Below are 14,641 nucleotides of genomic sequence, written 5' to 3'. Positions count from 1 at the left end.
TGGTCCACAGCATATGAGGAAACTGAGACTCCAGAGGTGAAAGGCCTTGCCCAAGTCACACAGCTTACAGTGACAGAGACAGGAATTCAAACCAGGTCTGTCTGCTATCAAAGCCTCTGTTCTTAGCCACTATTCTGTGCATTGGCAAGGTGACTTGTTCCAGGACCCATTTCAATGGATTCCTAATTGAAATGCCTATATCAGTGGATCTCAAACTTTAGCAAGCATCAGAATCCCCTGGAGGGCTTCTTAAAACCCAGATGGCTTCCTGGAGTCTCTGATTGCCTAGGTCTGCAGTGAGGCCCGAGGGTTTGTGTTTCTTTTTTCTTTTTTTTTTTTTTTTGAGACGGAGTCTCACTCTGTCCCCCAGGCTGGAGTGCAGTGGCCGGATCTTAGCTCACTGCAAGCTCCGCCTCCTGGGTTTACGCCATTCTCCTGCCTCAGCCTCCCGAGTAGCTGGGACTACAGTTGCCCGCCACCTCGCCCGGCTTGTTTTTTTTTTTTTTTTAGTAGAGACGGGGTTTCACCGTGTTAGCCAGGATGGTCTCCATCTCCTGACCTCGTGATCCGCCCGTCTCGGCCTCCCAAAGTGCTGGGATTACAGGCATGAGTCACCGCGCCCGGCCAAGGGTTTGTGTTTCTAACAAACTTCCGGGTGAGGCTGGTGGGGCTGGTCTGGAAATTAGGCTTTAGGAATCTCTGGTCTCTATTAGATGGTGATATACAGGATCCCTGCCACGTTATGGAAATATCCTCTCCTTTTACCAGGAGAACTTGGGGAATGACGTGATTTGGCTCTGTGTCCTGACCCAAATCTCATCTTGAATTGGAATTCCATAATCCCCATGAGTCATGGGAGGGACCAGGTGGGAGGGAATTGAACATGGGGGTGGTTTTCTCCCCATCCTGTTCTCATGACAGTGAGTGAATTCTCATGAAATCTGATGGTTTTCTAAGGGGCTTCCCCCTTTGCTTGGCACTCATCGTCTCTCCTGCCACCCTGTGAAGAGGTACCTTCCACCATGATTGTAAGTTTCCTGAGGCCTCCCCCGCCATGTAAAACTGTGAGTCAATTAAACCTTTTTTCTTTATAAATTACCCAGTCTTGGGTATTTCTTCACAGTAGTGTGAGAATGGACTAATACAATTACTAACTTCTGGTGACCTTGGGTGAGTCCCTTGCCTCCTCTGGGTTCAGCGTTCTCATCTGTACAGTAAGTGTTTCGATAAGATGTTTTGTACCCTAGATAAGCCCAAAGAAGAAGAGAGGAAAGAAGAGAGTTGGGTAGACTGGGCTAGACTTCTGACTGTAGAGATCTGTATGACCTTGGGCAAGAGACTCAATCTCTCTGGGCTTCAAATTATCTGTACAATGGAAGAATGAAATTAGATGGTTTCTAAGTGTAAAGCTCACTGAATTAAAGGATTGAGGATGGTGGGGAGAGATCAGTGGGGTTCTAAGGCTGATCAGACGATGAAGACATATTCTCCACCTGCCCAAGACTTTGAGGCCCAAAACACAGGTTTCTCTCCTTCTCTCCCTCCCTACCCATCTCCCTCTCCCTTCACCTTCCCCTCCTCCCCATTACCTTCCTCCCTGCCCTCCCTTTTCTTCCTTTCTTTCTTCTCCTCCCTTCCCCTCTCTTCCCCTCCCCTGCCCTGCCCTTTTCTTTTCCTTTCTAAAAATATTATTTTAGGCAGTCGTAGGCAGTCTTGGCTTTGGAATCAGACAGACTCAGATCCAGCCATGGCTCCGTCAGCATGAGCTGGGTGCCTTGGACAAAACGACTTCTGCTCTGTGGCTCCAGCATCCTCACGTGTAGGATGGGCAAGTGATGCCTCCCTGATGTTGGTGGTGGTTCACACGGCTTACTCCACGGAAGCACTTGGCACAGGGGCCCACAGTGGGCACTTCTGTTATTTCTTCTGTCTGGGGCCAAGGGTGGGCCTTGGAGCCAGACAGCATAGTTGGAATCCCAGCTCTGTCAACTGCTGGTGGTGTGGTCTTGGGCAAGTGACTTAATCTCTCTGTGCCCCAGTTTCCTTATTGGTAAGACTGGGGTAGTAATAATTCCTGCTATCTAGGGTTGCTGTGAAGTGTAAGTACGCATCGCCTAGCAGGCTGCCTGGCTCTCAGTTGTTTTGATTATTCCACTAACGATGGTGACCACACAGTTGATGAACCAGCACTTAGTGCCTGGCTAGGGCACGGAACAAATACAGTTATTTCCCTACAGAGTTCCTGGTGTAAGGAGTTCTTGGTGCAAGGAGAGAGACACCTTAACAGGCAAGGACAGCGCTGCATCAATGAGGTGATGGGGTGACCCTGAGGGGCAGAGCAGCCCCTGAGGGTTGGGGAAGGCTTCCCTGGGAGGTGATCGTCAATCTGAGACCTGAAGAGGCAGTAGAAGACCATCGGGCCACGAATTAGGGCAGGAATAGCATCCAGGTGGGAGGAACAGCGTTGCAAAGGCCCAGGGTGAGAGGCAGCCAGTCTGTCGGTCAGCGTGGAGCTTGAGCCCCTCTCTGGGAGCAGAGGCGCTTCCATTTCCCCCAGCAGCCGGGGGTCGCATGTGCTCCGGTTTGCGCTCAGTAGGCTCAGCTTCCCAGCTGCAAGAGGCTGCCTGAGGGGCGGGTCGTCCCCAGCGGGCCCCCGCCGCCACCCACGAGCCCAGTCCCCGGCTGGTAAGGGCACCCTCCCCTCGCAGCCCCTTCTCCACGCAGCTAGCCGCCCCCGCCCTCGGTCAGCCCAGTTTCCTGCCCCTCCCTCTTGCTCTCCTCCCTCCAGCTGTTTCTCTGGCTGAGTTCTGTCCCAGTCCCATTCAGGGAAGCAGCCCGGCGGCCAGGAGGGAGCTCAGCACAAAGCGGGCTCCCTGGGAAGCCTCCGGGTGATAGGGGTGCTCCAGCCGCAGCGCTCTGGGGGTTCGGAGGGGATCTTGAGTGAACAAATGAATGAACTGCTTTCTGGGCAAACAGCCACAGCCAGAGGAACCTGTGATTTGGAGAAAGAAGCCAGGGTGTGCAAGTCTCCCCAACAGCCTCCAGTGGCCTGCAGTCACAGGGAACCCTCAGGAAGACCTTCCAGGCAGAGACCAGAGGGAAGGTATCTTCACACACTTGCCTTGGGTGTCTTCTGAGAGGGGCCAGGGAAGGGGAATGAATACTAACAGAGAGAAAAGTTTGTTTCCTTTTATAATTTCATATTTGTCAAAAGGAAGAGTTTTGTTATTATCTTCAGATGTCAAAAGTAATGCATGCTCACTGTTTAAAGAAATAGCAAGGACACACATGTAAATATATGAATGTGCATTTCCACATCTAGTTTGGTAACCTGCTTAACCACAGATTGTGAACTTTCTTCCATATCACCTATATTCTTCCAATATACATTTTTCATGGCTGCATAGAAAGGATATCTTAAGATTATTTGACTTTTCCATAATCGACTTGCTTCTCCTTTTTTTTTTTCTATTAGAACAGTGCTGCAATGAACACTTTATTTAGTATGACATCTTTGTGTGTGTGTCTTATGAATACCTTTTAGAAACTGCTAGATTTAAGGTTTGCCTATGTTTGAGACTTTTTTAAGCTTTTGGTCACACTGTATCCTGGAAGGCTGTGACAGCTTGACCTCTCTATGATGTTATACCAGGGCACAGTATTCTCATGTCCTAAACCCACCTTGTTGCTACCCATCCCTTAAAACTTCCCTGATGTGAAGTTGAGAATACTATCCAGATGCTTCAATAGGCATTTCATTTATTTATTAGTGTTGATTCTCTTTTATAAACTTATTTTCCACATTTCTAGTGTGACTCTCCTGCTCAAGTCTGTTCCCATTTTTTTTTCTCCTCTGGGGACATGTTTATCTTTTTCTTATTGATCTCTAAGAGTTCTTTGTATATGAAGGACACAAACCCTTTGCTGGCACTCTCTGTTGAAAATATTCCACTCCCTACTCTGTTTTCAGAATAGCTCGTTTTAAATGGGCAAGACAGCTTTGGCAAAATTATAAATAAACAACACACTGCAATATCAGGGAACTACTACTTGGTATAAACCCAATCACTCAGACCTGTGCGGTTCAGAGATGCCAGATCACTGGTCTGAGGTCATACACCTGAACATCTAGGTTCTGAGTCTTTCTTTTTCTGTTAGGGAAAGCCCTCAACTTCCCTTTTGCATCCCTACCTCCTTCTCAAGATCAGTCTTCTCTGTGGTTCCTGCCGTCTCTCCTGCCTCTTCCAAACTGGTTTGAAGGAAAGATTCCTCTAAATGCCTTGGCTGCTGAGGTGAGTGTGACTGGGTAATTCAGGTGCAAGAGGAGGCAGCTTGGCCTTTTCTTTAACCTAAACCAGTGACCCTCAAATGATGATTGTCAGACACTTGGGAAGTCCACAGGAGAGTTATCTCTTGATGCACAGGGGCCTTCTTTGGACTCCCCCAAAACTTCAGGGAATATATAACCTTAACTTTGGGCAAGTCATGCCCTTCTCTGGCTTGACTTGTTCTGAGAAGTCCCCTACCCACACTGGGTCAGGGCTTGTCTGCTAGGCTCTCCCAGGGCCTGTCTCTCCCTTATCACGGCTCCTACCACACCGTGTTCTAATGACCAGTCATCTGGTCTGTCTCTCTGGGAGGCTCCTAGAGGCCAGACCTGGGATATTACTTTTTTTTTCTGCATCCTCAGTTCCCTGCACAAGAGCTAGCATATATTGGGGTCATTGAATAGTGTTCATTGAATAAATAAAGTAACCAGGTCTCAGTTTCACCGTCTATAAAATGGGGTGGGTGAAGCTGGGCTGAAGTCCCATCTCTTAGATGTTTACCTAATAACTCCTCTCAGTTTGCAAACCACTTTCTTGAGATGATTTTATCAAATCCTCACCATGGCCATATGATGAATGTACTATTAACATGCTCATTTTACAGATTAGGAAACTGAAGCCTGAAGAGTTCTGATGCTAGACCTCCTCACAAGAGGGAATAGAACATTGTGCAAGAAGGGGCAGCTTGGTCTTAGGCGAGGTACTCCCACTCTCTGGCCACAATAATATCATCTGTAAATAAGGATGATATTATTTGATATTGTTATCATTCCGGGGGTGGGCTTGAATCGGTCTGCCACTGGCCAACTGAGTGACATGGAATCAGTTATTCCTTATCTTTGTGTCTGAGTTTCCTCATCTATAAAACGGGAATATGATCAGTAACTGCCTCATAAGATTATTCTAAAGAGTAAATGAGATCATACATGTAAAGCAGTAAGCAGGGGATTTGTTGTAAAATAAGGTCTCTATAAACATTAGCTATTGTTCTGATGATCATTTCTATTCCACTCTGCCTGTCTATACCTGTGACACTCATCTGAGCCAAATGGAAATTATTACTAATTTCTTTAGTGGATTATTAATGCTGTTATTCCCACTGATGTACAAGAAAACCAAAAGCCTATTTCATTCTCTTTGATCTACACTACACAGGTGCAGTCATTACCACCAGTTGCGAGGCTATGAAGTAGACTCAGAGCTTTTCAAAGTGCAATCTCTAGACCACCTGCATTAGAATAATTGCGAGTGTTTCTTTTTCTTTCTTTCTTTTTTTTTTTTTTTCCAAGATGGAGTCTCGCTCCGCCGCCCAGGCTGGAGAACAGTGGTGCAATCTCAGCTCACTGCAAGCTCCACCTCCTGGGTTCTCACCATTCTCCTACTTCAGCCTCCCAAGTAGCTAGGACTACAGGGGTCCCCCACCATGCCCGGCTAATTTTTTGTATTTTTAGTAGAGATGGGGTTTCACCGTGTTAGCCAGGATGGTCTCCATCTCCTGACCTCATGATCTGCCCTCCTCGGCCTCCCAGAGTGCTGGGATTACAGGCATGAGCCACCACGCCCGGCCAATTGCAAGTGTCTCTTAAAGCTTCAGTTAGGAAATCAGAATCTCTGTGGATGAGACTTCAGTGTCTGCATGTTGAAGCAGCACTCCAAGTCATTCGGATGTACCCCAAAACTTGAGAACCATCAAACTTGAGTGCTTAAAAGTCTTTGCTTTTTGCCCTTTGTTCACACTGAGGTCTTGAGTTCTTTGCTGCACAATGAGGTTTCTTTTTTCCTTTCTAAGCAAATATTCATGTACGTCTGTGAATCCACATGTTCTGTGTCAGCAGCTGAGGCCAGAAGGTTTGGCAGAGAAGAAGCGAAACTTTGTCTTATAGTACCACAGAAAGTCAGATCGTGTTAGCAATCCCCCAGCATGGGGGCTTTGAAATTATTTTCAGTTGCAGAATCCTTTCCACAAATGAAAGTCTTATGGGGAAGTGCAATTTGAAAACAGATAAAAGCGGTGTTATTCTCGTTGAAAGAGAAGTGGAAGACTCCAGGCTGCCACTAAATCTCACTCTTGTTGCTGAAGGGCCTCTAAGAATCTTTGTAGCTCCATGGGGCAGGCAGGAAACTGCAACTCCTCTGCTCCAAGGAGTTAAGAGACCAAAGTTCTAGACATCTGTTGAGCTTACTGTGTGACCTTGGCAAGGCACTCTCACTCTCTAGCCACAATAATTTCATTTGTAAATAAGGAGGTTGAATGGAGTATCAGCTAGGGTAGTAGCTGCAGTAACAAATAGGCCCCCAAAGGCATAAGGGCTAAAGCAAAACAGCTTTATTATAAGGCAGGTATTTCTGAATGGAGGGTGGTCCTCTTCTTCATGGTACTTCAGTGACTCATCTGGTGGTCCCACTCTCTCCTCGGATATCCTCATTGTCTGCAGTCAGGTGCAGAAGACAAAAGAAAGCATGGAGGTGGCATATTTGCTTATCTGCTTTGGTCTGGAAGCAGCAGACATCACTTCCACTCACACATGAGAACTATCATGTGGCCAATCTAGTTGCAAAGGAGGCCAGGACATAGAGTTACAAGGATATGAGGTTCTTGGCAAAGAGCAGCTCTTTCCCAGCCACAGTCGTGTATTGTGGACAGGGAGAATGAATTTTTGTGGACAGCTACCTGTCTCTGTCACAAATATGACCTCTTGGGTTGCTTTCATTCTTCCATTCTAAGTCTACATTTTCATTAGTCAATCTTAGTTAACTGATGTTGGACTCACAACATCACCTGTCCTCAAGGTAATTCCCATCAAATATACTAAGTAAATTTCCAGACTCCAGGCCCCTAAACATGGATTTTTCTGAAACATAGGCAACTGCCATTCTCTTTCCCTCCTGGAAAAAGGAAATAAGAATAATGATTTGATAGAGCATGTTGCGGGTTATTAAGCCAAAGGTATATATATCCGTTATCTACTTGAATCTCCCTACAAGCCTACATGGAAAGGCCTCAGGACTATCATCCCCTTTTTATAGGTGAATACAATGAGGCTCAGAGAGGTAAAGGGACTTGTCTAAGGTCACACAGCTCATAGCAAAAGAATGGTATTTGAACTAAAAACATCTTATTCCTGTCCTAGGGCCCCACTGCACATTTGAATGTTGGTGTGCATGTATGTGTACGTAGTGTGGTTAGAGTCGGGATTTTCCTTGGGCTGGGCATGAGGGAAGTGAAAACTCAGGAATCATGTTCAAACTCCCCAGAATGGGCCAAGGCTGCTGACTGTAAGGCAGCTGGGTGGTTGTCCTAGGTCTTGGGGTGCAGAAGTACAGTGTGACCAAGTATTACAGTCACTGGCTGTGTAAAAGAGAAGGGACAGTGCATGAGGGTATTGTGTGGTCCATGGAAGACACTGAGGCTTCAACTGGGCTGGCCACATAGTGGGTACTTGGGAGCAATTTCCTGTGTGAATAAATTCATGTGGGAGTAACAGCTGCAGCACTGTGAGAAAATGAGATGAATCAGACCTGCTTCCTGTCTTTGAGGCCCTCAGGGGAGGAGAAACAAACTTGTAACATATACTTTTATTCATTCACTCAACAAACATTTATTAGCATCTACTACGTGTCTGGCTCTCCACAGGGCAAGAACAATGGAAAGACAGGATTCCTATCCTTGTGGAACCCATTTGAGAGATGAGGAAAGTGAGACCCTGATTGGTTACATGACATTCCCAAGATCATTTGGCCAGATTAGGACTTGAAACACCTGGTTTCCAGCCCAGGACTTTTTCCACACCCCCTGCTGAAGAGGTGGCCCCAGGCCAGGACTGACACGCAGTGAAGAGCCCCTGTTATTGGCAGCCGCTTTGTGCTGCTGCTGGACTCAGGACATGCTGGTTTCAGACAATGGCAGGAAACCAGTTATTTCTCTTTAGAACCTCTAGATTTTTGCAGCAATGGACACAGGTATGATTGAAAAAAAGTAGAAATCCTTGCACTGTCAGATGGAATCAAGACGCAGTAATTCTACATGGTGCTATCAAAGAAAGAAATGTTGATGTTTAGGTGGCGTTGGCTGGCAGCACACTGTAGTGATGATAGATCCCAGATCCAAGTGCTCCAGGGTTGAGATCCCAGCTCTGAGCTTTAACCTCCTGAGCCCCTCAGCTTCCTCACTCATAAGCGGGGCATGCTATGAATGCGTGCCTGGCAGGGTTATGGTGAGATTAAATGAGTCCATATCCACCACGCACTGAGTACAGCACGTGGCCAGTTCAATGAAGGCATTTCTATTTTTATTTTTGGGACAGTGAGCTTTGAAATTGGTCTTTGCACATCTGGGTGTCTGGTGCTTTGTGATCTTGGGTTCCCAGACTGGAAATGTCATTTGGGCCAGTCTCTTCTCTCCATGTCTGTCCCCAAAGAGAAGTCTTGGGCTCTGCTGGTAGAGAGTGCCTTGGGTCTCGCTGTCTCCACCATAGACAGTCTCTGGCATTGTTGGAAGTACCAGCGGCTGACTCAGCAGGGAGGTCAGCTGCTATCCAGGCAGAATGTCGGAATCGGTTCTGCTTTCTTGGGGTATAGGACTTGGGTCTTCAGATTCCAGCCCTGGGTTCCTGCTGAGGGTAGCTCTTGTGCAAGCAGGTGGGTGGGTGGGGAGATGGGTACAAAAAACAACAGTGAGCACACTTGGTTTTTCCTCCTGGAAATCAGGGGTCAGAGAAACAGGAAGTCAATGGGGAGAGGGTGTGGTGTAGTGAGAAGAGGGCAGGGCCTGTGGTCAGGCAGATGTGAGTTCTAATCCTGGGTTTGACACCTATTGATTTAATTTTTATTTTTTATTTTTTGAGACAAAATCTCTTTCTGTCACCCAGGGTGGAGTGTAGTGACATGATCACAGCTCACTGCAGCCTTGACCTCCTGGGCTTAAGTAATCCTTCCACTTCCTGAGTAGGTGGGACTATAGGCATGCCTTACCATGCCTGGCTGATTTTTGTATTTTTCGTAGAGATCGGATGTTTTAGTTGGGTTCTCTTAGAGGGTTCTCTTAGGGTTCTCTCTCTACATATATAAAGGGGAGTTTATCAAGTATTAATTTACATGATCGCAAGGTCCCACAATAGGCCATCTGCAAGGAGAGTCAGTCTGAGTCCCAAAACTGGAGAACTTGGAATCTGATGTTTAAGGGCAAGAAGCATCCAGCATGGGAGAAAGACGCAGGCTGGGAGGCTAGGCCTGTCTCTTCTTTTCAGGTTTTTCTATCTGCTTTATATTCTCTGGAAGCTAATTAGACTGTGCCCACTGGATTAAGGGTGGATCTGCCTTCCCCGGCCCACTGACTCAAATGTTAATCTCTTCTGGCAACACCCACACGGACACACGCAGGATTAATACTTATTATCTTTTAATCCAATCAAGTTGACACTCAGTATTAACCATCACAAAGGGTCTCACCGTGTTGCCCAAGCTGGTATTGAACTCCTGGACTCAAGTGATTCACCTGCCTCGGCCTCCCAAAGTGCTAGGATTGCAGGTGTGAGCCACCTCACCTGGCCACCTGTTGTTTTTGTGAGCACGTGCAAGTCACATACATGTAACCTCTTTAGGCCTCAGTTTCCTCCTGTCCAGGGTTGTTGAGAAAGCAGCTGCTATGTTCTTTGGCCTGGAGTAAGTGCTCAATAAATGACTTGGGGTGGGGAATAAAGGCAGGGGACGCTCAAATGCCCATCCTTTGTTACCTGAATTGGTTTGAACAGTTATCAGAATCTATGAATTCCTGAGTGTTAGATGAAGTAAGAGTTCAGGTAGCAAGTGTATACGTTTCCTGTTACTGCTGTAACAATAACCATAAACCGAGTGGCTTAAAACAACACAAACCTGTTATCTCATTATTCTGGAGGTCAGAAGTCCCAAATGGGTTTCACTGGGCTAAAATCAAGGATTGCGTCTCTTCTGGAGCCCATAGGGGAGAATCTGTTTGCCCTCCTTTTCCAGAGGCTGCCACATTCCTTGACTCATGGTCCCCTTCCCCAGCCTTCAAAGCCAGCAACTGCAGGTTGAATCTTTGTCACATCAAATCACTTTGGCCCCCCTGCCTCCCTGTCTCATTTTTAAAGACCCCGGGCTCACCTGGGTAATCCAGCATAATCCCCCCATCTCAAGATTCTTAATGACATCTGCAAAGTGTCAAAGTGTCTTTTGCCATGTAGGATAACATATATACAGTTCTGGGGTTAGGATGTGGACATCTTTAGGGATCTGTTATTCTGTCTACCAGTGACATTGGTCTGCATCTGATTGTTTCTTGAATTTGGAATTTGGATATTGGGAGTTCAGGTGGCCATCTATTGACAGTTGGTTCAGCAGAGTATCGACAAATTAGAATGGATGCAAGTGTTAGCAACCAGTGAGGCTTTACCCGGGAGTATTCAGTGATTATCAGGACCAACCCAGGAACCAGGCTTTGGCATCATTTAGACTGCGTTCAAGTCCCTGCACTTATGAACCTGCTGACTCTGTGAAATGGGGATGGCAGCATGTAGTACATAGGGTAGTTGTTAGGATGGAAGGAGATAGCAAAAGTTAAGTGCCTGGCAGCTGGTAGGAGGCTCAACATGAATGAATGATCCCCCAGCAGTTTAACTTCCCAGCTAGAGTCTCTCCATCCCAGGTACTGGTGATTTCTAGTTATGAGAACCTTTCTGTCTCTGCCCCATGCTAGAGAGACATGCTTGTCTGGCTCATGGGCTTCAAGGAGCACGAGGGCTCCTTCTCTTCCCCCCATAAGAAGGAAGGTTCGTTTTTGAGGATGTGGATGTTAACTAGGAGGGGAGAAGGTGCCAGCTGCCCAGCCAGGCTTGTGTTTGATCTGGAAGGTTCTTGGGATATGAATTGGCTTGAGGGATGGATTATCTTTGTCCCCTAGACTGCAAGAGCCTGCAGCCCCCAGTCAGCTGTTCTACTATCAGTGGGGCTCAGTGTCTCCCATTTCTACTTCTTTCTGCTTCCAGTCCTGCTACCAACTGCTCTACTTTCTTTCCAAGTTACTGTTTATATGCCCCAAGAGGGACTACCTCATGGGTTCATTTAATCCTTCCAGGGTCCCCACTGGATCCCTGCTGGGGTTCTCTCTGATGGTGGATGAATTCCCTCTGAATCTGGAACTTGAATTTCTAGAAGGCCCCAGAAGAATAATGAATTGACACTGAATTGAATTGGCATTGACCTTGACATGACCTAGTCCAGGGATGGAAGTCCACACGCCTCACCATGTGCTGTGGCAGACATCACACATCAGTCATGACTTTTCCTCTAGTTGAGCCCAGATGTCTTTGTTGTTTATCTTTGTGGATCAAACCATCCCCAAATTTAGTGGCTTGAACTGACTTATTCATTTATAATTATGCAACTTAGTAGAGTTCTGCAGGGACAGTGCATCTCTGCTCCATATAGTGTTGGCTGCATTACTCGTGGGCTGCATTCAGCTGGGAGCTTGACCGAGGCTGGGATATATAAGATGATCTCACATCCCAGAACTTGTGTGCGCGCTCTCTCTCTCTCTCTCTCTCTCTCTCTGTAGCCCATCTCTCTAGCAGAACTGCTTGGATTTTTCTACCAGGAGGCTCAGGGCTCTGCAACAGTGATAGCAGAAGCTGCTGGCATCGAGAGATCTAGGCTGGGACTAGCACAGCATCACTTCTACCACTTTCTGTTGGTCACAGCAACTCACCATGCCAGTGCAGATTCAAGGGGAGGAGAAATAGAGTCCACTTCTTGATGGGAGGAGTGACATGTGAGTATTGGGGCAGGGTGGGATGTTACAGTCTATCTTTAAAGACAATCTACCATCTTCATCTTAAAACAACGAATGACAGTGGCCCTCTGGAGATAATCATTTGTCACCCTAAGTTAGTCTACACTCCCATTTTTCAGATGGGGAAACTGAAACTCAGAAAGGATTTGTCTAAAGGAGCCTCCGTTCACTTCACAAGCATTTACTGAGCACCAACTGTGTGCTAGGGGCATGGGATACAGGGAGCTCCCCTTTGAGTGGGAGACAGGTGAGTAAACAGAGTGGGGGCCCATCTAGCCAGAAGGTTGGCTTTAATGTTGGTGCTTGGGGCAAATTTTGCTCACAGGTTGCAGTCACCCATGATGATTCAATTCATCATCCATTCAGAACGATAAGTGACTACTGGGCCATTTTTACTGAGTGCTTATTGTTAAATACCTTCCCATTTATGCCTGCTTAATACATTTAGTGTGCAAAGTACTGCAGGAGTGGAGTGGAGGTAGCTTTCACTGGAGAAGCCAGGAAATAGTGCTTCAAGAAGGAAGCATGTATTCGAGCTGGGTTCAAAGGGTGAGTTGGCCTTGAGTTGCCTATAGGAGCAGTTGGCTAGACATGAGAGAGATTTTAGGCAGGGAGAGCTGCATGAACACAGATCCAGAGACTTGATGACTGCAGGGAGTCTGGCACAGTGGGCAGGAAGCAGGGACGGCAGGAGGAGATCGGAATGCTCCTCATGGCCTTGAAGGCCCTACCCAATTTTCCAGGTGGTCCACATTGTGCTTCATTTCATGGGAACAGCATCCTGCTGCCTCCAACCCTTGCCTTCTCCAAACTCAATTGATTAAATTTGAACATTTGGGCAATGGAAGATTCCAGACAACCCAAAGCTAATTAAGTTTGAAATTCCAGTGGGCATGCTGGTTTGTGGCTTTATCTCATGGGTTGTCTGGCCCATCAACCAGCTTGGAGAAGAGAATCTTTCTCTCCACTGGTGACTTCCTTGATTGAATGGTGGATGCCCCTCCCACCACTTCCAGGACTTGCTGATGGACCTAGGCATAGAGGCTGGGAGGAAACAAGGTGTTTCCTTCAGGTTTAACGCTAAAGGAGAGTTGATTTAAGATGGCAACTTTGGGTTGCCCAAGGCAATTTGGTGATGTCTTTACTGGAGAAAGGCAGACTTGGCCACCAGCTGCGGCAGCCAGACCAATCCAGGCTGGGCACTAAAGGGTCCCCTGGTCTCCTAGCCGTGGGGAGGTACGGCTGACTGACGTCAAGAACAGGTCTTCAGGGAGTGCAGGCAATTTGCAGTCTCTTTTATGACAGACTCAACTCACAGGGGGCCTCTTCAACTGTCAGGGATTTAGGTCATGAAGAAAAAGGGTTTCCCTTGAGTCAGACGGGATGGCCACCGGGTGGATAGAGGCAGCTGCTCTGCTTTTCTCACAGACCTCTTTTGAAACCCATTTCAGCCGCGTGCTGGCTAGGAGGCCTCAGAAGGGTTGCTTAACTGCTCTGAGCCTCAGTTTCCTCAACTTTACGAAGAGGATCATAAAAGGGCTTTCCTCACTGGGGTGTTGTGGGGCTTACACGAGATCACGTGTGGCCCAGAGTTGGGGTCTCAGTGTCAGGGGGCTGGCCTGGTGGGGCAGGGACGAGGGAGACCAGCACTCTTGAACCATGAAAGGCTAAGAAATGCTCGTTGTAGGCAATGCCAAAGTCCTAGTTTCATTCCAAGCTTTTCCTTTTGGACTTCCTGCCTTGGCTAAAAGACATGGTACGGACTGGGTGGAGACCTTGACTTGCTGGCCTCACTTCTCCTGGGGGCAGCTGGCCCTGTCTGGCCTAAACAGGCCTTTCTTTTACTGTTTTTCCCTCTCCTCCCATGAAAAGTCTCAGATGTGAAGGAAATCAGGAAATTAGAAACATGACTCGGGGGAGAGGAGAGAACTGCTGTGAGCAGCCTGTGAGGCCAGCTGGTGGGGAGACACCCTCCCCTCCCCATCACAGGGTTTCTGACCTCCACGTCCTGGAAGGCTGGCCTCTGATCCACACTTTCTCAGCCCCGTCCCACCCCGTCCGGTGTTTCACATTTTCCTGGGACCCAGGAAGCCCACTGCACCTCCTCTTTCTTCCTTCCAAGAGCCTTTTGTGTTGGTTCCACCGCCTGAAGGGACAGGTAGCCTTCACCCGTGGAGTTCAGGCTGGGCTGCTGCGCAGTCCTGCTTCCCTCCTCCGAGATTGTCCTCTGGGACCAGTCCTACCTCTTGGCTGATCACAACAGGCTGTTTATAAGCCAAGCACCCACCCGCTGGCTTCACAGACACTCATCAGATGTGTGGGTGGTGGGAAAAACAGTCCTGTTTTATAGCCAGGAAACGGAGACCTAGAGAGATGATATGTGTTCACTCACTCCTTCGTTCTCTAATTCACAACATCTCTCTCTCTTTTAAGAGACAGGGTCTCACTCTGTTGCCCAGGCTGGAGTGCAGTGGTGCAATCATAGCTTACTGTAGCTTTGAACTCC

At 47.6% G+C, this 14,641-nt stretch overlaps 1 protein-coding gene across 3 annotated transcripts in view; it reads left to right on the top strand.

The window, feature by feature from the left end:
* Positions 1-2,790: 2,790 nt before the first annotated feature.
* The window catches only part of CMKLR1 (chemokine-like receptor 1), a 54,733-nt gene continuing 42,882 nt past the window's right edge, over positions 2,791-14,641 (top strand). The window contains exons 1-2 of one of the 3 annotated variants that reach the window (XM_011975551.1): positions 2,791-3,103; positions 11,902-12,114. The gene's annotated coding sequence lies outside the window, so the exon portion shown is untranslated. The remainder of the gene's footprint in view (positions 3,104-11,901; positions 12,115-14,641) is intronic. The other 2 variants (XM_011975554.1, XM_011975552.1) reach the window with 2 other exon arrangements.

The sequence above is a fragment of the Mandrillus leucophaeus genome, unplaced genomic scaffold (assembly GCF_000951045.1).
Source record: "Mandrillus leucophaeus isolate KB7577 unplaced genomic scaffold, Mleu.le_1.0 Scaffold157, whole genome shotgun sequence".
NCBI lineage: Eukaryota > Metazoa > Chordata > Mammalia > Primates > Cercopithecidae > Mandrillus > Mandrillus leucophaeus.
Note: the sequence above shows the minus strand (reverse complement) of the source record. Positions and strands in the feature narration are given on the sequence as shown.